Below are 26466 nucleotides of genomic sequence, written 5' to 3'. Positions count from 1 at the left end.
CTGTCCCTAAAAAGAAATGCAGTGGAATCTATTAGATATTTATATTATGTAACCGGGTATACTTTTAAACATATATGTACAAACATATATTTATATATATATACACACACACACGTATGTATATATAAAAATTGTTTATAAGTTTAATTTTTTATCTTTATTTCCTAGAAACTGGTCAAATGTACTGAGTTTTAGATACATTTACCATTTCTCAACCTTTCTAACTATTTCTGTGAGTGTGTGTGCGTGTGTGTGTGTGTGCGTGCCTATGTGTCTTCATTTCTCTCTCTCACTTTCTCTCTTACTGACAGAAGTGATGAATGATATAAAGCACCATAAATATTTTAGATTTTCATTGTGAGTAAGGAAGACTGTATAAAGTAAATATATGCGATATTTACACAGACAGTAGGTCGTACTAGTTAAATAATTTCACAAAGAGTTATCCTCTGAAAACACACATATGGCTTTCAGTTTTCAGTCCAGCATGTAAGAAGCATGGAAGTCATCATTCTGTCCAAAAAGTAAAAAACTGAAAACATTGATAATAAGTTTTCTTAGACCATAAGAGCAGTGAGGTGACAGGTCAAACAGCTGTCCTCTAAATTGGAGACAGCAAGAGGTGAATACAGATAATCACAACATACCAGAGCAGCAATGTCCAAAGAAACCCGTGCCTATGTGGAAAAACATGAACTATGATTTATGAATTGTTGTAGGTTCAGTGTGGACAACTCTGAGACTTAAATACTCCAGGGAGACAGTCATAGGTGGTTCCTCACACTCTTGTGATTTTTGCCTCTCAATCTCTACCAGGTTTTTACAGTGAATATCACACACACACACAAAACCTAGACAGAACATATATTACTTATGTGTTTATATATTTGGATACAAAAGAATGATCTATATAAATAATTTACATAAAGTTATTGATATGGTTTGGCTGTGTCCCCAACCAAATCTCAACTTGAATTGTATCTCCCAATTCAATCCTGTCAAATGTTTAGAAACAAAATGTTTCATGTAAAGTGGCAAAGTTCCTCTGTTACGCCTTTCACTGTTTAATATATGGAAATGCATATGCTCTTTACATGAATTTTTTTAGCTACAAGTATCTGTCTTACTCATCAAATGATAGTTCATATTTGTATAAGTAATACATTTTTGAAACATATTTTGATAATTAAAGAATATTATAAACCATGTCTAGGTAGGTAAAAGTTCATGAAGTGTAGTTTGCGTTAAGCACTCCAAATAATTAAATTTTAAATGAATGTATTTCTTAATTTCTTATTTGTTACTGTTAGTTGTTAATAATTTTTTTCTAATCTTTTTTCTTCTTAAATTGTGTTTTTGCTGTTATTGTTTCAGAAACATTATAAAAAATTACAGCATGGTTTTTTCATTATTTAAACCCTCTGCATGTGATTGAAAACAAAAATCTTTCTGACAGTTTCAAACTCTAGAGAATTTTTTGTGTCATTTCTTGTATAGAGCAGACCTAAGGTGGTGTGTATGCAGTAGATTTTTAACTGAAATTGTTTCATACTGATATAAATTTTGAAGATGTTATACAAAATATATCACAATTTGAATTCAACTAGATTTAAATGCCTAACTTTAAGAGATTAAAAAATCTTAAGTGATTCTTTTTCAAAGGACACCATATGCAAATAAAATTTTGTATGTGGAAAACACTTTTAACAAGTAACACTATAACCTATATTTACCAGTTATTTTCTTTCATTTGCATTATGGAAATTATGTTGAGTGAGTAAGAAACTGTTACTATGCTCCAAGGAAATGTCTCAGCAACCAATTTAAAATGAGAATTATTTGAAAAGAGAATAGAACAACTTTGTAATGCATATCTTACTTTCATTGTGGCAGAAATTATCGAGCTATTGAGTGAATACCTCTCTCTTTTATTAAGGGAACTAGCTATATCTTTCTTGCTGTTAAGTGTACACATATGAGTGAATTCCACATCTAGACAATGGAATGTAGGTAGAAGTAATATGCTACACTTGAAGTCATTGCCTATAAAAACCCCTTTTGCAACTTTGTACTCTATCTTTCTCTTCTTTTCCAGGTAGAAATAGATATGAAATCCACAAAGTGAAGATGGTAAAGCTTCCACAGTACTGTTTTCTTGAATAACTACCTGAAGCAGAAATTCTCTAGCATGCTGATTGGTCTTTATGTAAATCAGAAATGAACTTTAATTATAGTAAGTATTCAAGAAAGTAGAATTACACAGTGAATGTTTCAGGGAGTTCTCTCCAAATTGTCTGGAAAAAAATACACATGCATAAAAACTAAGATTTTTATTCCTAGTAGCTTTCCTGAACTCAATTTCCTACAGAACTAAAGGGAGGGGACATAAAATGGAGGGGCCACATAACATCACAGCTTCTTTCCAGCAATTAGTCACCAGCAACTTTGTAAATAGCTAGAACCAAGTAAATAATTTATTCCTTACTAGCAAGGCCACTCCCAAACTTACCATATATATATATGGAAGAGCCAAGAATGGGATGCTTTGCCAAAGACAAAGTTTCATAGTAAATTCACCTGAGTCACGACCCAAGCATATCTTTCTGCAGAATCCATAGAGAAGTGTGGATATATTCGCACTTTGACTCTTCTACCCATAAGTATCAGCCTTCAATAAATGATGTTCTGGGGTTTAAACAAAATAATTTATTGACATTATGTGCTACTGATTTCAGCTTTTATAATTCTAATAGCATTATCTTTAGCAAAACATTATAATTAGAGAATTATAATTAGAAGAATTTTTTCTCTCTTAGTCATTACAGTTTACTTAATTTATTGCTTATACTTATTCTTTTCTTTTTGTTACCCATTTCTTATTATATTTCTAAATAATTTGCATACTACTATTGTATTTCTATGTCGATTTTACATATGATTTTAGGGAAAAAAAATTACTTGAAAATGTCAAACATCCTAAGAATAAAAAAAATAGAAAGCAGATGCATATAATAATATATTTAATTTGCATACAGCATTCATTAGCTCTAACGCATTAATAGGCTTTAAAGTAGATCATTTAAATATGAAAACAAGAACTAAAAAAATAAAAAGGACAAAAAGAAGTTTTAAACTAAATAAGAAGAAAAGCATATTAAATAAAATATGTTGATTAAGATTATTTTGTGGAAAACATAAGAAAGACAGCAGAATAAGAAGTCTAAGTCTTTACCCCTCACGGAAAAACTGATTTAAAAATAATATACAAACCAAAATACCCTTTTAAGAAGTCCAGAATTTTGTTAAGAAGTTGCAGTAGCCTGGACAACCACAAAATTAATAACAGCTACATTGAAATTGATAAGAAGAGAAATTTTGCTTTACCTGCATCAGTATTTCCCCAAATCTGGCAAAACTCAGCTCCCAGTGAAATCATTTTGTCCTGTAACATCTTCCTGAAGGAAAAAGAGAGAGGGAAGTATGCATCTAATGTCTCCAGGCTTTTGGTAGTCTGCCCGAGGGAGGGACTGGCTTTTGTCTTGCCTCATCTGGAATGCTGATGGAACTGGCATAGTTTGGATGTCCAATAACAACTAAGGAGAGAGGAAAGGAGTGGGTGGCTTACTGCATCCAACATGGCTGTGCAAGAAAGGGGAGAAGGTGCAGAACCTGAGGCTTCTCGACAAGGAAGAAAGAAGAGGAGTGAAATATGCCTTCAACATTCTGGCCATTTGGTATGTTATCCAAGGAACTAGTTTCTCTCTTACCTCACCCTTAGTACTGATGGAACAGGCATAGTTTGGATGCCTGGAGACAGCTAGAAACAAAGAAAACAGGCAGGCATCTTGCTGCATTAGACACAGCTCTGCAAGACTGGATGAAGGCATATAACTTGAGGCTTCTCCACAGGGAGGGAAGAAGAGGAGTACAGTATGCCTCCAATGTCTCAGACAGCAGTACTTTGGTCAGACATTAGAGGGAATAAGAGATTATAGGTTTTAGAAGAAAAGGAGGAAGAGAAGGAGGAAAAGAAGGAGGAGGAGGAGGAGGAGAACCAAAAACAACCAGAAAATCTCTCATTATAAATCCACGTGCACAAATCCAGACAAGACCTATCTATAAAAAGGGTTCTAGAGATGCCCAGAATCCCTAGCAAAGCTGAATGGTAAGCATCTTTCCCTGTCAGTAAAGACTGTGAGAAATGGCTTTCTATTTCAAATGCACACAAATTGACACAAAGATACAAGGAACATGAAAAATAAGAAAATATAATACAATCAAAGGAACAAAATAAATCTCCAATAACCAATCTAAAGAAATGGATACTCATGAATTAATTGACAAAGAATTCAAAACAATCATCTTAGTGAATCTCAGTGAGTAACAAGATAACACAGATAAGCAACTAAATGAAATAAGAAAACACATGAACAAAATGAAAATATTGATAAGGAGACAAAAAACTATAAAAGAGGAACAAATCAACTTGGGAGCTAAAAATACAACAAACAAACTAAAATATTAACCAGAGGGGTTTAACAATAGACTTAATCAAAGAGGAGAAAGAATTAGTGAAGTCTAAGAAAGGTCATTTGAAATTATCCATCAGAGGAATAAAAATAAAATAAAATAAAGTAACAAAGAGTAACAAAAGCTTAAAAGATTTATGGGAAACCACAAAGAAGCCAATTCATGCATTATGGAAGTATCACGAAAAGAAGATAAATTGGTTTTGGCAATGATTTTTTTTTTTCTATTTTGACACCAAAGCACAAGCAACAAAAGCAAAAACAAACAAGTGGCAGTTTTTTGAACCAAAAAAGCTTCTGCATAGTCAAGAAAACAACATAGTGAAGAGGCAACCTACAGAATGGGAGAAAATATAATAGTTCCAAACCATATATCCGATAAGGGGTAAATAGTTCCAAACCATATATCTGATAAGGTGTAAATATCCAAAATATATTGGGAATTTATACAACACAATAGCAAAAACAAACAAACAAACAAAAAAACAAATAAATCTTTTTAAAAAATGGATAAATGATGTGAATAGGCATTTTTCAAATGAAGATATACAAATAGCCAATAGGTATATAAAAATATGCTCAACATCAGTAATGATCGGAGAAATGCAAATAAAACCCACAATGAGATATTATCTTACACTTTTTAGGATGGCTATTATCAAAAATAAAAAAAAAGAAAGTATTGGCAAAGATATAAGAATTTGGTACTCTTGTATAGTGTCAGTGGGAATGTAAAATGGTGTAGTCACTGTGAAAAACAATATGGAGAGTCCTCAAAAAATTGAAAATAGAACTATCATATGATCCAGCAATCTCACATCTGAGTATATACTCAGTATGTATAAAAGAATGAAAATGAGGATGTTGAAAAGATATATACACTCCCATGTTCATTTCAGCATTATGCACAATAGCCAAGATGTGGAAAAACCTAAATGTCAATTGATGGATTACTGAGTATATAAAATGTGGTATATACAAACAATGGAATATTATTTAGCCTTTAGAAAGAAGGAAATCCTGTCATACATGAGAAAATGGGTGAACCTGCAGGACATCACACTAAGTGAAATAAGCTAGTTAGAGAAAGATAAACACCACATGATCTCAGTTATATGACATATGTAAAATAGTCTAATTCACAGAAATAGAGAGTAGAATAGTAGCTACCAGGGGCAGGTGGGGCAGGAGGGGAAATAGATAGTTGTTCAACTGGTATACTTTCACTTATGCCTAGGGTTAACAATACTGTATTGTGTACTTAAAAATTATAGAGGGTAGCTCTCATGTTAAGTATTCCTACTACAGTAAAAAGAAATTACACAGATATTATTTGCATATTGAATATGTAGAACTATTGTTTCTTTCAACAACAAAAAATTACCTCTCCCAATTCTACTGAAATGTCAAATCTTTACAGTCTGTTAGTCTCAAGTTTCTATTTTGGAAAGAACTCTATGTTAAAAATATTTCTCTAAAAATGTTATTCTACTCTAAGAAAATAAGGCATGATGTGAAATAAAAACTGGTTCTTACCATTATTATCAAGAGACAATAAAGAGTGACAATAACTAGGCAATCAGAAGGATGCATGCGCCTTTTAAACAGGGTAGTAATATTCACCTGGAACCTTTTGTATTTAGGTGGGCTTGCTATCGTAACACTTGTTTTTAACAGCAGTGATCTGAATTTTTTCATGACATTTGACTTTTAAATATTGGCTTAAAAAATCAGACCAATTATAATATTAAGAATATTTTTCCATAATTTCCATGATTAAGGTTCAAAGAATTTCAGTGGAGAGATGTCTTTTCAACAAATGATGCTCAACCAATTTGATATCTATGTTCAAAAGAACGAGATCATATCCTTTGCAGGAACATGGGTGGAACTGGAGGCCATTATTCTTAGCAAACTAATGCAGGAACAGAAAAGCAAATACTGAATGTTCTCACTTATAAGTGGGAGCTAAATAATGAGAACACATAGACAGAAAGTGGAGAGCAACAGACACTGGGGCCTACTTGAGGGTGGAGAGTGGGAGGAGGGAGAGCTTCAGGAAAAAACAAAAACAAAACTATTGGGTGCTATGCTTAGTACCTGGGGGATTAAGCAAACTGTACACCAAACACCCGAGTCATGAGTTTATCTATAAAATAAACCCGCACATATACCCCTGAACCTAAAATAAAAGTTAAAATATTAAATAATAATACCCATATTCATTAGCATATCAGAGACTAACATCTTTTGCACATTTAAAGTTTAAAGACCGATTCTTTCAACCTCACACTAGGAAAAGGCAAAGTTTTTTTTTCTTACTATTTCTGTTCAACATTGCACTTGAGGTTTTATTCAGTAGAATAAGACAAGAAAAAAACAAAATAAATTTAGTTTAAACAAGGAGAAATTAAAGCATCTTTAGTCATGCAAGTCATCTACATAACATTTTTTTGGAATCTACAAAAATATACTAGAAATAATAAGAAGGTTTTGTAAGGTGGTAGGATACAAGATCAATATACACAGTAAATTTTACTTTATGTCAGTGTACAATTGAAATTTTTTAAAAGGTACCATTTTAAAGCATTATAATATACAAAAATTTTGGTATAAATATGACAAAAGATGTACAAGACTCACACTTTGAAAACTATGATACACTGTTTTAAAAAATTAATGAAGGCTTAAATAAGTGGAACAATATCACCACAAGTTGATCTATCAATGCAATACCTACCAATCAAAATCCCAGCATGCATTTTTATAGAAATTCACAAGTTTGTTCTAAAATTTATATGGAAAAGGAAGTCACCTAGAATATTTTTTTGCCAAATATTTGTTCCAAAGAACAATTTTGAAAACAAAAAACGGAGTGAAATGAGTCTCATTACCTGACCTCAAGAATTATAATAAAATTTCAGTAAAAAAGACAGTTTGGTATTGGCAACAATAAAGTAAAAAATCAATCAGTCAGTGGAACAGCCTTGATAGTTCAGAAGTAGACCCATACATATAAGGTTAATTGATTGTTGGCAAAGATTCAAAAATAATTCACTGGACAAAATAAATCTTTTTAACAAATGATGCTGGACCAATTTAATGCTCATCTTAAAAATAGTGAACTTTGACCAATAACATATAATATTAAAAATTAACCCAAAATGAATTATAGAACTAAATTTAAAAATCAAAATAATTAAGCATCTAGAAAAAATAATAAAATTATTGTGACCTTGTGTTAGACAAAATTTTCTTAGATATAATACTACATAAATCATACAGTGTATGTTAACAAATTTCACTTTGTCAAAATTAAGAACTCTTGTCTTTCAGAAATCACTTGTAAGAGAATGAACAGAGAAACAATACACTTGGAGAAAATAATTGCAAATTACAAAACCTTTAAAAAGGCTTTATTATGTACAACCAACTTTCAAAACTCTGTTATTTAAAAACAACAACAACAACAACAACAACAAAAATTAGACCACCCCATCAATGAACTATAGTTGGCATACAGGCCCTTGAAAGCATACTTGAAATCATTTGTCTTCAGAGAAATGACAATAAACTTTTCAATTACATAATGTTACACACCCATAAGAATGTCTAAAAGTCAAAAGAAAGAACATAGTTTTGGTGAAGATATGAAATAACTGAAACTGTTATATGTGATGGTGAAATTGTAAACTAATACAACTATTTTAGGAAATGGCAATTTCTTTAAAAGTTAAACATACACCAACCATACAACCCAGACATCCTACTCTTAGCTATTTACCTAAAAGAAAGGAAACCATTATTTAGTAGAAAGACTTTTACATGAATATTCATATAGCAGTTTCATTTGTAATGGCCAAATCCTGTATACCATGCAAATGGCCATCAAGAGGTTAGTGAATGAATACATTGTGTTATACCCACACAATGGAATACTCTTCAGCCATAAAAAGTATGAATTAAAGGTACAAAATAAAATATGCAATATTAAGTATTGCACATTCTTAAGTATTGTGTTTTTTAACTTATGCAAACCAATCAAAACAGATTTTTTATTTTGTAAGATAGCTTAATGAATTTTTAATATTCTGCAGAAATAGGAAAATATTTCACACTCTTAATAGGAAGTAAAATATTCTCAATTACAGACACGTGAAACACACAGAGAACTTGCAACTTCAGTTCTATAGCTTCAGCTTCACGTCAAAAGAAAATTCTCATCATTAGGCGATATATGACTGTGTATATATATATATATATATATATATATATACACACATACACACACATGCATACACACATGTATATGATTAAAATGAATACAAAACAAAATGGTTATTCATAAATTGAACTTTGTCTTAAATTTTAAAATCAATTTTTACATTTATAATTAATTATTTTTCTCCTTTTTCAGTAATTAACAAGGCAGAAAAAAAACAAGGTTATGTGATGACACCTATGTATGCTTTTAAAGTATATTAAATTCTATTTAAATGTATTTCTAAAAACATGTCTTAATGTCATCTATTTTAGAATGATATAGCTCTAATACTGAAATAATTTCTATGAATGTGTCTTTAATGTATAAGAAAAAAGATAAAATTACTTTTGTATGGACCAAAGAAAAATTTTCCCTTCTCACCTTCAAGGTTCACTAAAAATCATTGACAAGAGGAAATTAATAGGAAAAAAGACATAAAAATATATTTGATCATAGTTTTATATAACACAGGAGGCTTCAGAATATGGACTCAAAGGTACAGGGAATATTGCCCATTTTTATGCTTAGGTATGCACACCATGTAGAAAAACTATTGGGCAAAAAACATGATCTAATGCTAATAGACTGAGTGGGGAAACGCAGCACGACCTGTGTGTCTAGTCTTTTGGCCTCTCTTGAGCATGAATTCCTTCCTTCTGGGTATGGACAGTACCCTCTCTGGAATGGGAGTCTTATGACAAACAGTCAAACAAGGTAGGCCAGATAATTTCTTTAAAGCCAGTTTTTACACAAACAAGGTAGAGGAAAAGTTAGCATATTATTTGGGGGTTTGATGGTTGGCTCTGGGGAAAAAGGGTTCTGAATACAGAGTTAAGGGGCACCAGAAAAATGACAAGTAAATACAATCTTAAAGTAGACAGAAGTATGTTTCACCTCTACTCTTTGATTCAGAAACTTCCCTCTCTCTCTCTAATCTCTCCTCCCTCCCACTCTTTCTCCCTTTCTCTGTTTTTCTGGATGTATTATTGAGCTATTGAAGCTCCTAGGAGACTCCTGGCTGCCAGTAGCAAAGCTGACTGCCTCACGAGGCTGAGGAGAAGAGAACTAGAATCAACTCATATTAGATAGCTGGATATTCAATGTGTTTTTATTATTTCTATGAAAACATGTTCAACTATTTTGAAAACTACTTTTTTTGGTTTTCTTCCTTTCTCATTTTTTTTTCTTTTTATCTGCATTAGAAGTAGTCACTAAGTTTATGTCACAGATTGGAAGGGATGGGTAAATTTACTTAGTAAGCAAAGCAAACATTTGCCTCTTCTCAAATAGTGAATAAGATACCTGAAATTAAAGGATCATCTTCTGGCCTTTTGAAGAAGGAGGTGCCATTTTTTCAATTACTAACATTTTCAAGTCATTTTTAACTGATGATCAAGGCTCTTCCTGACTCTTCGTCAGTATCAGACATAATAAGGGTTACAGAAGTGAAGGATTTTTATGTGTTTGTGAAGGTGAGACATGATAGATTATAAGAGGTATAAAAATGACATTAAAACGTTACAGTAAGCTAATTAATTGTTGAAGAAAGAAAAAGTATTTTAAATACATTTAGTGGAGCCTAAGTACACAGTGTTTATAAAGTCTACAGCTATATACAATAATGTTCTAGGCCTTCACATTCACTCACCACTCACTCATTGACTCAACCAGTGTAACTTCCCATCCTGCAAGCTCCATTTGTGGTTGAGTGTCCTATACAAATGTACCATTTTTTAACCATTTTAAAAAGATGTCGATATGTTAACAGAAAATAATAAGATGGCCCAACTTCAGAAATTTACATAACCTTTAAAGTTACTCTTTGGAGATTCTCTTTGTCATGGATTTGAGCCTGTCCCAGTATAACACAAAATATGGAACTGACTAAACATCCACTACTTTTTTTTAATTAATTTTTTTTTTTTAGTGTCAAGGGTACATGCACAGATTGGTTCTACAGTTAAATAGCATGATGTGGGGAGTTGGCATCTATACTATTTCATCACCCAGATAATAAGCACAGTGTCTGATAGGTAGATTTTGTTGTTGTTGTTGTTTTGAGACCGAGTCTCCCTCTTGTTGCCCAGGCTGCAGTGCAATGGTGCCATCTCGGCTCACCGCAACTTCTGCCTCCCGGGTTCAAGCGATTCTTCTGCCTCAGCCTCCAGAGTAGTGGGGATCATAGGCATGCGCCACCACACCTGGGTAATTTTGTATTTTTAGTAGAGATGGGGTTTCTCCGTGTTGGTCAGGCTAGTCTTGAGATAGGTAGATTTTTTTATCCTCACCCTCCTACCTATCCTCCATCCTAAAGTAGGCCCTGGTGCCTATTGTTCCTTTCTTTGTGTCTATATGTACTCAGTGTTTAATTTATGCTTATAAGTGAGAACAGATGGTGTTGGGTTTTCTGTTCCTGAATTACTTCGCTTAGGATAATGGTCTTCAGCTTCATCCATGTTGTTGCAAAAGGCATTATCTTATTCTTTATTTTGGCTGCATAGTATTCCATGGTGTATATGTACCACATTTTCTCTATCCAGTCTACCACTGATGGGCATTTAGGTTGATTGCATGTCTTTGCTATTGCTAATAGTGCTGTGATTAACTTATGAATCCATGTGTCCTTATAGTTGAACAATCTATCTTCCTTTGGATTGCTAATGGGATTGCTGGGTCAAATGTGTGTGGGTTTGGGGTTCTCCTTTGAACCAGTTATTACATGTCACAGTTTCCTCACAATTACATATCAGGAACACTGGCAAGAATTTGTAAACAGATCCAAAACTCATCCTTGAGTATTAAGAGTGAGAGGATTATCTCTCCATGGAACAATTCGGTTTCATGTCTATAGACAAGAATTATTTTGCATTTCTATTAGTTATCTACCACTTAACAGAGTTGCAAAGGAGCTTATAGAATCAAAATAATGTAATGTGAAATGTGCCAGAAATAATGCATAGTTTTCATTGAAGCACAGATCTTTTCCCATATGTCGTGTATCTATTAGTTCACTAGGCCTAATTTGTAATGTTTATGGAAAATATAGTCAGAGTAATAGTAGGACCAATAGTAGTTATATCAGTAAAGAACTTACCATCAAATAATAACTTTTTTAAAGGTTAAAAATATGTCTCTCATACAAATATAAAGTAAGCATATGTCAATGATTTTTAATTTCTCTATGATATTAAATATAAATTATTTCTTCAAGTACTACATCATTTATAATTTATATTAGTTTTTTGACTCTCTTCTATGTTGCATTGATCAATTTGTCAATGTGTATCATAATATAAATTTTTATTACTGTAAAAAATAATATTTTCGCATATAGTAAAAAATAACCACATAACTAATAATGTTTACTTATTCCTTTCAATTCCTGTATGATATGTTAACAGAATAAGTTACATAGTTTTAATTTGCTTATAGAATTTAAAGGGTTTTTTTTTCTGATTCATGGGGTTACTTTCAGTAGCTTAGTATGGGTAGAGAAGTCTAACTTTTTTTATTTACTCAAATTGGTTTGACCTATTTTTTCAAATTGGAATTTCTATTTCTTGTTAAAAATAGAAATAGAAAAACGCTGCAGATATTTCAATAGTGTTTCAAAGCCTGGGAGGCAGAGCTAGAGGATTTATCAAGCTCAGCTCACCTAATACACACACCCAGCTTCCTACCATCACTTCCACCCTGAGCCTAAGGGTCTGTCCATCTGTTTCTTTTATGAAATCCAGGGGAAATTATTATTTTCTCAAGAGCTTAGGGATTTAGTGTGTGCAGGTTCAGGTGTGTGTGTGTGGTTCCCTTTTCTATATGGATAAAGTTTATTATTTTTTTTTTTACATTTCTCTCAGCTCATGCCCAAAAAAGAAAGTTTAAATACTAAATATGAAGGATCATAGCAAGTCCTGAAGGTTTAAGAATCCAAAGTAAAAATTTACGGTTATATCTGTAGTTTGTGTTCAATGAGAAAACAAGTAAAAATTAAAATAAGTGCTTCATGCTATTTAGAGTTTTCTAGTAAAAATTCACGCTAACTTATTGAATATTTTATTTAAATTTTTATTCTCTAATTTCATTCACTTTAAAAAGGTAAAAGACAGTACTTATTGATGAGAAGGAAATAAGGAATTTAGTTAAGCCAGAACACAAGATATATATTTACACATTTCTTATTATTCCAGAGAGCATGGAGTTAAAAATTTTAAGATCAAAGTTAGAGTTTAACAAAGGTCACTGCAATTTCTTTCTGATCTTCTTATGTTATACAACCTCAAAATTAATGACTCATAATAAACAAACTATTTTGTGTACTTATTCTTCATCATAATGGTTTTTACTTCTATGCTTGCCTAGTATTGGAAAATATCTGCATAATCCATTTGAGAGGAAATAAAATATTTCTAGATTATCCATTTTTTAAAGTGAAAAATTTTGCAAAGTTATCAAATAGAGAAATCACTAAAGAGTAAATATTTAACGAAAATCACATTAAGAATTTTAAGCACAAGATATTAGTCTTAGCGTTTTCATATCACCCTATTGATTCCTCAATGCAAAGCCTAACTCACTTCAGGGGTATCCTAAATAAAAAAAATATTATGAATCAAAATTTATTTTTATGGAATAATTGTCACTATGTAGCTGAACATTCAATTTAAGATATAAAGAATAAATATTTAAGTTCTTATATTTATTAGTTTTCTATTGCTGCAGTAACAAATTACCACAAAACTAGCAAAGTAGAACAAATGTATTGACTTACAGTTTTGTAAGTAAGAATTCTAGAAGGGTGCAGCTGGTTTTTCAATTCCAGGTCTGACAAGGTCAAAATCAAGGTGTCCTTTGGCCTGGGCTCTTACCTGGAGTCCCTGAGGGAAGATTTGATGTTTAATTCTTAGGGGAGAAGTATTGTTGGCAGAATTCAGTTCCCTGTAGTTGTAATGCTGAGGTTCCCCATTTCCTTGCTGGCTGCCTTTCTGGGACTTCTCTCAGCTCTTTAAGGCCACCTGCTTTCCTCGTATTGCCTCCTGCCTCGTTAAGCCAGCAAAGGGACAAGTGCATTTTATACTTCTAAACTCTCACTCCTCCTATTGCATCTCTTCTGGCTCCAGCTGAAGAGAGTTCTCTTTTTTTAAGGATTCCTGTAATAATGTTACAGTAGGTAGCTAGTCAGATATAAGCAGAGTGGAGAGTGACCCCACTCACCAGGAATGTCAGGCAACCATCAGGTGATGGTCAGGCAGTTGTTAAACTGTCTCTCTAAAGTAATAATTGGTTGCAACTGGTGCCAGGGAAAGACAGTCTCCCAATAAATAGAAACACCTGAAGCTGGTGATGAGCCGCTTCCTGATAAGATCTCAGGAGTTGGATGAGAAGGCTCACACCTGTGCACTAAGAGGCAAAATGGCAGACTTTAACTGTTGACGTGACCTCCTTGGAACATTCAGACTGGTAAGGGAAAAGCACCTCAAGTGAGCATGTGTGCAATTCCAGTAAATACACTGCTTATGAGGCCCCTCCGAAGAACTGGCAGGCCACTGCCCATGCCAACAGCCTATCCCAAAGAAAGAATCAGGGAGAAGTCATGCAAGACTCCAGAAGTATGGCAACATATAAATCCCAAGTCAAAAGGTCAAACCGAACACTTGATCTCTCAAGACACCTGCTTGACCCTCTTACAAGTGTACTTTACTTCATTTTGTTCCACTCTAAAGCTTTTTAGTGAACTTTCACTCCTGTTCTAAAATTTGCCTTATTCTCTCTGTCTTACGCCTCTTGGTTGAATTCTTTATTCTGAGGAGGCAAGAACTGAGGTTGCTGTAGACCTGTATGGATTCACCACTGCTAACATACTTTGGTGCTGCATGGCTTGGATATCTTCCACTGCTAACATTAAGAATGGACCATCTTTGACAACTCAGGATAATTTTTATTTAACAGCACATAAATAATCCTACTTATATGTTATTTTTTACTTTATAAAGTAATAAATTCAGTGTCCAGTATTAGGGAAAGGAGATCTTTCAGGGGCCATTCCACCTACTACAGAATGGTAAAATTTGTTTTTAGAAATATTTTAGGAATTGTTTTTATAGACTAAGTGAATAACCTTTAGTGGAGATATTTTCTCATAATTTATTAATAAAAAACTTTATACAGAATGTTTCAAATTTTCCAATGAAGTTTTAAAATTAACACATATATCATGTAACTGTATGTACATGAGTTTTCTGTTAAGAATTTCTATTTATTTTCTAACTCTCTTTCATAGATAATATTTTTTGGCTGCTTGGAGTACATGATCTCTCATGAAGAGCAAATTCTATGTCAGAGGTTTATGGGTTGCCTTCCCTTGAATAATGTTGCCTTAGTTTGAATTTTTCCTGTTCTGGGACAACATAATATGAGATAGTCCAGCTTCTTATCTGTGTGATATCTCTGGATAAAGAAAAATATAGTAAAATAATTGAATAAAAAATAAACAATGCTCTTAGATGTTTTGACAGCAATGTTAAAAGTCTCATGACTCCATCTTACCTCTATTCCTTTCTGCTTTGTTAAGTTAGTAATTTTTAAATTTTTGACCAATTCCACCATTAGAAACACATTTTTCATCATGACCCAATACAGACAAACACAAAATACTTTCTCAAGTTTCTACATTACATACATAATACATTTCCTACTTTTACTATTCATATTTTTACTGTTGTTTTATTTTACTATTTATTTCACTAAAAATTCTTATTGGAACTAACTAAACTGATTTTATAACCTATTTATAGGAAACTACCTGTAATTTGAGCAAAAAAAATCTTCTTTTGGAAACTCCTTAAGATATAGTCTGCCTTACTGCACCCTATTGAGGTGAGAATTTCTTCAGAAGTTCCCACAGGTATGGAGTGTGGAAATAGACTTTATTTCTCAAAATTGGTGACCTCTACTCCTCTCCTGTTTCAAGCTACTTTTCCAATGAACATTTATTTTTCCTAGTGTAGCAATATAAGCAGAGTCCCTCACTGTCTTTTTGCAAATTTGACAAGTATTAAAGGTTTTCAATTTCCTAAAGACCTGTCTTTCAAAGAGGTTTTCCTTTCAGAGATTAATGGATAATAATGTAATAAGCTATATCACCAATATGTACAGTAGAAATGAGGTAATCCCTTTTATCCCCACCATAAAGTGTTATGGCCAACATCCCTGTAACAAAAGACAGGTTAATAAGAGAAAAGTATCCCAAATTTATTACATACACAGGTGTGCATGGGACTCATACAAATTATAAAAACCGAAGAGAAGAACCAGATGGTTGGTGCGAAATACCCTCTTTATTGGGGAGAGGAAAGTGGGGTGCATAGGAATAAAAAACTTTCAGGGGAAATGAATGGATGCAGTAGACATAAACATTAACTTGTAAACGATTCTCTTTAAAATTGGAATGAAACTGAGAGGCAGACACTATCTTGTGAAATAGTGCATCCAAATATGGTTGCATTCCTCTGTCTTCTATGATAGATAATAAGACTTTAGGCAGGTGATGGAAGGCAATTTTGTCCCTCTTTGGAATTCAAGGATCTTGATAGATAAAATAACTTCAGAGAACAGCTTTATCCTGTGCCTTGGGAGGACCAGAGGACTGAATGACAGGAAGGTGGGGGAAGATCAGAGATCTTGAGGCTGCTTCTTTAGTTCAATACGTAAAAACGCTGGATTTGGGGATATTGTTTCTGGACCCCAACAATTCCATACCATAATTTACCATATTTCTTACTCTTTATACTGCTGAATTTTCACTTCCGTTCACTCCAAATGTTCTGTAGCTCATTTCAAATTAACAGTGTCCCTCAGAATCTCTTGTCTGAAATGCACTATAAGGCCTCAATTTTTACATCAGCAAGAAATTTATTCTATTTAACATAATTAGAAAATGAATTTACCAGGAAACAAAGAACGTGATTCAGAATCAAGAGAAAAATTGAACAACTTAGTTTTGAAAATGAGAAAGAACCAAGGGAAACTAATTTACCTCTACACAGTTCGACACCATGCTAAAGAAGTTCTAGGCAAAGATGTTGCTGCCCTCAGTAGTGGTGCCACACATTTAGGATGAGGCTACAGCTGCTTATATTCACGGAATCTTTCACTAACATGCCGTTTTGAATCCTTCTAGAGTCAAGGTCACGGGAACAACTAAGTTCAGATCCTATGCAGTAAAGCATCACTTGATATTTATTTTCCTTTAAATTATATTTATGGATACTTCTGTTTCTTACATAATTATTTTGATGTATAATCTGGCATTTAAAAATTATTATTTTTATCCCTCTCCCTTTCTTTCTGTCTCTTTCTTTCTCTCCCTTCACTCATTCCTTCTTTTTTCAAAATCCATGTTGTTTTAATGCTAGTCACAACTTATCTTCAAGAAGAAAATAATGCTAAATAAACTGATATGTGTAGACATGCGGCAGGGGAATGATCTAGGGAGCAGGAGGCTTTGCTGCAGGCCAGCTGTCTCACAGCACATTTTCAATCATGCTGTTTTAGGTTCAACCTCGGGAAAGACGCTTCAGTTCACTGTGCGTAGATTCAATGTTTTCAGCAACCCCCTCAGATCATATGTTTGTGCAATTTCATAACTTAGCATTTAAATATTTCCCTTCTTCCCTAAATATGATCATTAGGGATAAAAGCCAAATGCCTCTTTCTGTCTTTTCTTCCATCCTGTCACAAGCGGTATGCGGATTCTTTCCTGTCATTTCAGCAGCATTCCTGCCCTTTCTGCATTTTCCCTTACTTACCCTGGAAAAATGTGCAAATAATATTTCCCAGAATACCCTGCCAGCTGTTTCCAGTTGAGATGCTGTCAAGGATAGATACTCGTACAAGCTTTGGAAGGCAGGAAGGGAAAAGCCATTCTTTTCTCCTATAGCAGTGGCAGACAGATGTGTGAGCTGACAGCAGAAAACAGACGTGAGGTTCCCAGTAGCCCACAGGCATTTGCTGGTGAATCACCCGCTGTGGTGCTGCAGGGTGCAGAGATCATTAGCAGTATTTTTCTATGATTGATGCACACAAGACAATGATCATTAACAATGTCATCCTCAGATATGATCAATAATACGAACAATAAAACTTAAACACTCATTATTCAAATTGACAATAGACTAGCCAGATTTCTTCTCACAGGTTTGACAGTTCACTGAGATTTTGACAAATTATTAAATAGAATGATTTAACTCTATGTATATATATCCTTAATGTAAACATTTAATACTACTACTCCATGTGTAATACAAAATAATTCTTTAGAATATATAGAGTTCTGAAATATTATTATAAATGTAAAATTTTCAATTTCAACAGTCTTTAAATGGGTAAAATACAGACAGATTTTCAGTGTTAGTTGAACCATAAATATTGTTAACGTAAACTAAGATTGTCAGACATTTAAAATTAATGCAGACCAATGACCTCCCAAAATCCATTATGTCTGGAGAATATATGTTTCAGTTAACACTTGTAAAAATATATTTGTGACTGTCAACTTACAAATACTAAGAAGATATAGAGACAATTTATAATTTACCTCAAGTCTTTGAATATTTAGTTAAAACTTACTGGTTTTTTTTTTAATTTAATTTTTTATTTATTTGAGACAGAGTCTCACTCTGTCACTCAGGCTGGAGTGCAGTGGCACGATCTTGGCTCACTGCAACCTCTGCCTCCCAGGTTCCAGTGATTCTCCTGCCTCAGGCTCCGGAGTAGCTGGGAATACAGGTGCATGCCACCATGCCCTGCTAATTTTTCTATTTTTAGTAGAGACGGGGTTTCGCCATGTTGGTCAGGTTGGTCTTGAACTCCTGACCTCCTGTGAGCCACCCACCTTGGCCTTCCAAAGTGCTGGGATTACAGGCGTGAACCAGTGCACCCAGCCTAAAATTTTAAAAATTTAAGTAAACTGCAACAGGGATTGATGTTAAATTTAATAAGACAATCTCTTTTTAAGCAAAATTTATAGCATAGTCACATCACTCAGTGGGATAGGTTTTAATTCAAAATTTAATAATAGGTAATTTCTTTTCTAAAAAGCCTCAAAATTTGCTGTTATTTTATGTTGCTGTAATGTTACAGAAAAAGAAAAGAGACTTGTAGCAACGTTTTCTTTTCTTTTTCTATATGGTCTTACAAAAGAAAGACATTATAATGTAATCACGAAAGCTTTTAATCATGGAAATCACCAGTACATAATGCTTTTTTATTCAATAAACTCAACTTTTCAAGGTTGTGCCAAAAGAATGTAAAACTAATTATTAAATTATAAATTAAAATTTTCCATCCTATGTAAATAGAGAAATAGAAAGGGCAGCTAATTACTGCTGTCCTATATTGTTATGCATTTGCTAATAGAATTCCATTCTCCTGGAAAGGTCTAAAGATATTGAGGCGGTGCTTGGGTTATGAAAGTGAATTGAAATCCAATATCACTCCATGAGTTACATTTTCAAACTTAGAAAATATAATTTAGAAACATTTTGAAACTTTTAAGAAGGTCTAAGGCAAGTCCAAAGGTATATATTTTCAGGCTTTGATGAACACAACGCATAGTAGAGAACATTTTTAAAGCATCATTTGTAAATAGTAATAATTTTTAATTTTCATGTGTATGTATTAAAATCAGACAGAGTTCATGTGGAAATGCAGTATGCGAGTAATGCCTTTTATACTTATAAGCCCTTCCAAATGTCATCATGGGCTCTTGTTTTTATATCTTTGACATGTAGTTTCTCAAAAAAAGGAAGGAATGAAAAAATAATCCCTCAGTTATGGAACCCATCCCAATTGTTTTGTATTTATATGATGGACTGATAGTCTGTTACAACTCTGTGGGTTCTTCTTGCCTGCCCTACAGAAAAAGTCAATACACTGAGAAAACAGGTGTTACAGCAGAGAAAAAGTCGAATAATCCCAAGGCCATCTAGCAAGGAGGAAGGGAGATGTCTCTAAAACCTACCTCCCCAGGAATTTGGAGACTAGGATTTTTAAGGATTGTTTGGCAGGCAGGGGGCTTAGAAATGGGTTCTACTGATTGGTTGGGTTGGGGATGAAAGCACAGGAATGCCAAAACTGTCTTTGTGCACCAAGTCAGTTCCTGGGTGGGGTTCACCTGTCTGGATGGTGTCAGTTGGTCCTCTGGAATGCAAAGTCTGAAAAATATCTCAAACATCAGGCTTAGATTGTTGTGATCAATAGGAGCAATTGGGAAAGTTACAAATCTTATGACTACTGGCTACTGACTCCTGAATAGTAAGCAATTACAAAAATGCAAGTTAGAAAACAACGACTAGTTATCATTTAACTGTGCCTAAGTCTTAGCAGAATTCAGGCCCCTATCATCATTCTAACCCCGTGGCCTTTCATGAGTTTTGCAAAGATGGCTTCAGTCCATGAACAAGGATTGGGGAGGATGGGGCTAGTTTTGGGAAGTAACTATTATCATCCTTGGTTTAAAGTTAAACTATAAACTAAATTTCTCCCATAGTTACACTGTACAAGGATGAGGAAGACAATTAGCTTGTGAGATTAGAAACTAGATAAAGTTGGTTACGTTCAATTTTACTCACTGTTATAATTTTGCATTGGCAGTTTCAAATTCATGATAGCGGCTTTCAAATTTTAGATTATATCTTATATATGAATGTGTTTATTCCATTATACTTAATTGTCATGTTATTTCCTATAGAGTTTATCTTATTTCTTCAGGCATCTTCTACCACCAGTAGTCCATATCACACAACAATGTAGATGATCTTTCCTTCTTTCTTTTTTTTCTTTCTTTCTTTCTTTCTCTTTTTTTTTTTGAGATGGCAGAGTCTTGCTCTGTCACCCAAGATGGAGTGCAGTGGCTCGATCCCTGCTCACCGCAACCTCTGCCTCCCAGGCCCAAGCGATTCTCCTGCCTCAGCCACCCGAGTAGCTAGGACTACAGGTGAGCACCACTATGCCTGGCTAATTTTTTTTTTCTTTTGTATTTTTAGTAGAGACAGGGTTTCACCATGTTGGCCAGGCTAGTTTCGAACTCCTGACCTCAGGTGATCCACCTGTCTCGGCCTCCCAAAATGCTGGGCTTACAGGCGTGAGCCACCGCACCTGTCCTGCAGATGTGTTTTTGATCAGACTTTCTTTTTTTTTTTTTTTTTTTTATTTTATTTTTTATTTTTTTTGGAATAACAGTTTTAACTAAAGAAATTCTAAGGAATTCTGCAATTGAAAGGCATTTAATTAGACAATGTGTAACTTGATCAGACTTTCAAAGACCTCACATCACTAATTTAATGATGCGTTCATTTTTGTTTCTTTGATACTTTAAATCAGCGAGGTAAAGTGTCTTTTCAGCCTTTTTCACCTTTCTTCTCCTATACATTATTGTCTAAATAAGACTAATAAATCTCCACCAAACCATGTATCAGCATTTTTTTGCTTTCCTTTAACTTATGTCCCTCTTTTGCTAGGATTGACAATCCACTCATCTAAAACCAATAAAAATCCTTCTGATGACCTTTCTGTACTTACATGGGAGATTACTGCCTTATTGAAGACTCTTCTCAATTATTCACTTTCTCCTTTGAAATCTATAAGACATACTTATCAATCTTTCTTGTGGCATTTAATTTTCTTTAACTTTTTAATGGTGCTTTCATTTTATTTTGAATTATAGGTGTTTATTAATATTGTATTAACATATATTATAGCCTATTAGAGATAGCAGACTATCATATTTAAATTAGCATTTATAAAATTTAAAGTACTAAGATAATTACCTTTTATTTGTGAATCATGGCAATTACTCTTTTTTACATCTATTATGAAAAAAATCAATATATCTTTAAGTACACTCATGTGAAGGAAGAAACAATTGGTTTTTATAGTAGAGACACCATTGTCTCATAATGATTGTAATTTCAGGTTTCACACTCAGAGAATACCTGTAGAACAAAACAGATATAAAACTAAAATTATAATTAAACTTTTTCACCTCTGGCTTTCTCCTATATTTATTCATTTTTGATTTAAATGAATATACTCAAGATGTTTCAAATCATTTAAATGTAGAAACTATAATATCTGTTGTGTTTTTATCTCCCTGCTCCTTATATACAGTCAGCTATCACACTTCCTTTATCACCGTTCTAGAATGAATTGTGGGATCTTCATTTTGGGGTTTCTACTGAAATATACACTATGCATTTGAGCAAATACAAAGGAGATCACCTGCATGGAAGGCTTAGAAAAGATTGTTATTCAAGATAGAAAAATTGGAAGCGGTATCCCTTTTTTCTCACAGATGCAGAATGACACCAGGCCTTATTGTTTGGTAAGTGAAGGATCACCTGAAATTAACCCCTTATTTGCCCTCATCAAGGTATCTTTTTGTGCAGGCCACAACATGAGCAACTATACATGGAAGTTTTGTTTAACATGGCCACTCCCTAATATTATTCCTATCCCTAATATTATTCCTATCTCTAATATTATTCTTTATGCTTACTGTTTTACAGTATTTGTCATTAGCATTGAAATGGTTTTCTCCTTGACCCCCTATTAGAGTTATCACTGTAATGCACAGGTTGTTTTCCTTCTTTCATTGTAAGACCTTTGGGTGATGGTCCTCAAGTGTCCTTGACAGGCTTAAATTAGTTCTGCTTCATCATTCCTTTTGTTTTATTCTCTGTCTGCTTCCCTTTTTCCTGTATTGTACTTTACTCTCTTTCATTATTCCATCCTTTATATATTTTAGTACACACTTTGTTGTCAATTTTTTTTTAGTTTTCAAACATACAGATTTTTAATTAGATATATAATTTCAATTATATGTTAATTAAAATTATATATAAATTTACATAAATACTTATAAATATATAATATTTAATTAAACATACTGAGAGAGAGAGAAAAGGTCTTGCTCTGTCACCCAGGCTTGAGTTCACTGGTGCAATTATAGCTCTCTGCAGCTTCGAACTCCTGGGCCCAAGCGACTTTTCTGCAATGACAGATATGAACCACCTTGCCTGGCTCTCTACTTGTTATTAGCAGCTCTGAGACAGTCTAGGGGCCTGTGGCCTGCCTATGTGACTTTCAGGTTCTCTCCATTGAGGGCTTAGTGGAGCATGCATAATGGGTGCCTCATAACTCTCAAACTGAGAGACGTGGTTTTCCTTCCCAAATTAGAAGATCTCTGCTTGTCCAATACAGTAGCTTCTGGTAGTATGCGACATTTAAGTTAATTTAAATGCATTAAATTAATTAAAGTGTCATTCTTCAGCCACACTGGCCTTATTTAAAGTGCTGAAGACATCACAGATATAGAGTATCTCCAGAATTGCAATGTCTATTGGACATTACTGCTGTAGTGCTTAACATACAAAGCCCTTACATGTTTTCACCTACATTTGTTAAAACTATTGTCATGCAATGTTGTTTTTAAGGCATCCTTTTTAGTGATGTAATATATTATTCATGAACAGATGATCCAGCCTTTAAACAATTTTTTTGTTTTCCATAGAAGTGAGTTAACTACTTTTTACACTATTTCCCAGTAGAATACATACACAAATTCTTATGATATAATATCAATATAATTTCAGATAAGAGCAAATAACCTCTTTATAATTTAGAAATAATAAAACCTATGAGTTTACTTGTGTTTAGAGAGAAGGTAGGGAAGATAGCAGTATGGGTGCAGATGCCTTTAAAAAGCTTTGTTTACTTCTAGCCAATAAAACTTGTGATTCTCTTACTTCTTTGTAAATATGCTAGATTAGCACATATGCCATATATGACATAGTAGACCCTGCCTCTGACAAATATTTTTGATCATATATGAAGCAGGATTTGGCAAATTTAGAACTATCCTTTGTATACCTGCTAGTCATCTACAGAAGAGTTTAATATAAATTATTTTATTCCCATAATGTTGTACGTAACTGTAATGTTATCCCTGTATGCATACAGAAACTGAGGTTCAAATGGGTTAAGTAATAACATGAAGATCATATATGCAATTAGAATACATCAAACATAGGACTTCTTTGCAAGTCTAAATTGCTTTTTTGTATTTTAAAAATATCCATTTTTCAATACCTTTTATCACTTTATTGACTCAAGTTATTCTTCAACATAAGAAAATTACACATTTTGAAACATGTTTTATGTATACCACAACAATATTTGCAAAATGAGAAGAAAAATTTACTTGATACTTCATTACCAATAAAGTTATGAGATTCAATTAATCTTTCACCATAAAGTTTAAGTTGACGTGTAAATCATTTATTCATTACTTTGACAATCAGCTAAAGTAGCTGTTTTCCATGTACTAAGCTAAGGTTTGAACATGTAACAAAATAAATGATTTGCTACCATTGACCATGTAAGAGCAGAAACGGGGTGACTGCTTTCAAACTTAAATAAATTCTTTCTCAATAGAGAAAGGACATTTACCTAGAGAGATAATCATCAATGGAGTGTTGCAATCAATACTATGACATGAACAGAAGAAGTGTGTGCTGAGTGGAAAATGTCATGCTAAACATGTAGAAAGATCTGCTTTAAGTATCAACAAAGGTACTAGGCTTAAACACCAAATTTTAGATAGGTAACACAGCATATACTAAAGAAAAAAATGCTTGGAATGTTCATAACAGCAAATTACTTTTTTTCTAAAAAAGTAAAGATACTAATTAAATTACCTAACAGTGGCTTAAAATAAAGAATTTTGATAGAAGGTGATGGGAAATAACATTAGAGAGATATGTCAGATAATGAAATTTCCTACATAGGAAGCAAAGTTCAACTTTATTAGCACAGAATCACTGGAAATTTTTACATAGGAGAGTGATTTGATAAAATTAATGTTTTACATACATTATTCTAGACCTGAGTTTAGCAAGGTTTTGGAAAAGGATACCAGACTAACACAATGAGGATTATGCCTAAGAACTTTGGAAGCTACTTCTTTTATCTAAGAAGTAGAACAGATGCTAGCAAAGAGAAAAATTCTAGTTGAAAGACACTTAGATGTATCTTTGGAAGTTTTTAGAGATTGGTTTGATTCAGTTGGGCATTAGTCTCCAGTTTATAAACTTGGAAAATCATTTTAAGATATTTTCAGCCACGCATTAACAGAGGACTCTACTCAAAGTGGCATACAATGAGGCAAAATGTCATCACACAGAGTAATAAGTTCCAAAGTTGTGGTAACAGTGGATTAATTCAGTGACTTAGTAGAGTCAAGTGCTCTGGTTCTTTCCAGTTTGTTTTCTCCGCCATTCTCTGTTGTCAGCTTTATTTCTCATGCTAGGTGCCTTCATGGTTATAGCATCTTACATTTCCTGACACAACATTCATAAAAGTAAAGCAGAAGACAGTTTGTCATGTCTTCTTCAGGTCCAAGGAAACTCTTCCCGTACCTCATCCAACAGATTTTTCTTTATGTCCTATTAACAAGAACTGCTTTATTTGCCCAGAAAGGTGAATGGCATCATTGTGACTGGTAGGTTAGTTAGGACCTATCCCCTGCAGGGACTTATGTGAAAGGAAACAATATTTTTGTCATTTACAGATATAGTATCTGGAAATGTTGAACAGATCACTGATGCTCTTTTCATATATGTATAGATACACTTATTTATTTCTAAATATATATACATTATATAATATACACATTATATATTTATAGATACAATTGTAAGTATAATCTTATATTTATATATCATATATATTTAATTTATATTATAAATATATCATATATTTATGTTATACATATAAATATGTAATAAATATATATTTTAAAATATATATATTTTTTAAGACAATGCCTTTCTCTGTTACTCAGGTTGGAGTTCAGTAGCATGATCACAACTCAGTGCAACCTGGATTTCCCTGGCTCAGACTATCCTCCCTCCTCAGCCTCCTGAATAGTTGTGACTACAGGCACAGTTGTAGAGATGAGGTCTCACTATGTTGCCCAGTCTGGTCTCCAATTCCTGAGCTCAAGTGATCCTTCTGCCTTGGCGTCCCAAAGTGCTGAGATTACAGGCATGAGCCATAGTGCCCAGATTATTTTCATTTGTAAAATCTATTTTATTTTTCGCTTGTTGTTTCTGACAGTGGGAAAGGTAGGTAAATTTGTTTCTTGTTACCCTTTACCTCCACACTCTATATGTCCTTATTTTATATTTCCCATAGCTTTGTCAGATAGTTTTTTTGATCTGAATTTCCACCTCTTTAATTTTAGTTTTACATTAATTTATAAACTCGTATTCATGTATTTTTATACTTTCTGATTTTCTGGGAAAGTGTATAATTCTTCTTTTATTTACTCAAACATTTTGCACATATATTTTAAAAGTCTGTGTCTGATAACTGTGGTTTGTGAAGTTCTGGCTTTATACTCTCTTGACTTTGGATCATGGTAACTACCCTTGTTGAGTACTTGTTTAGTTAGATTAAGCAATACATAATTAATATAAAAATTTGTAAACATAGCTGGCCTAAAATGATGTCACATTAGGTTTGCTTCTGTGGACCTTTGGCATACAAAAAAAATCTCACATCATTTAATAATATTTCTGTGATCCGAATATTTTAAAGTTGGGGTTCAGACCCTTT

At 33.3% G+C, this 26466-nt stretch overlaps 1 long non-coding RNA gene across 2 annotated transcripts; it reads right to left on the bottom strand.

The window, feature by feature from the left end:
• Positions 1-2202: 2202 nt before the first annotated feature.
• Positions 2203-14162, bottom strand: LOC129035842 (uncharacterized). 2 transcript variants are annotated; one of them, XR_008502351.1, is made up of 5 exons: positions 14005-14162; positions 13562-13658; positions 3385-3455; positions 2578-2685; positions 2203-2294 (listed from the first exon to the last, which is right to left on the bottom strand). It is a non-coding gene; the product is annotated as an uncharacterized LOC129035842 (long non-coding RNA). The 2 variants fall into 2 exon arrangements; XR_008502350.1 differs by lacking the exon at positions 2203-2294 and adding an exon at positions 2316-2455 and having other exon boundaries at positions 13562-13667.
• Between the last annotated feature and the right edge of the window lie 12304 nt (positions 14163-26466).

This window comes from Pongo pygmaeus, chromosome 3 (genome assembly GCF_028885625.2).
Source record: "Pongo pygmaeus isolate AG05252 chromosome 3, NHGRI_mPonPyg2-v2.0_pri, whole genome shotgun sequence".
Lineage (NCBI taxonomy): Eukaryota > Metazoa > Chordata > Mammalia > Primates > Hominidae > Pongo > Pongo pygmaeus.
The sequence above is the reverse complement of the archived record's forward strand: the minus strand, read 5'-3'. Positions and strand labels throughout refer to the sequence as shown.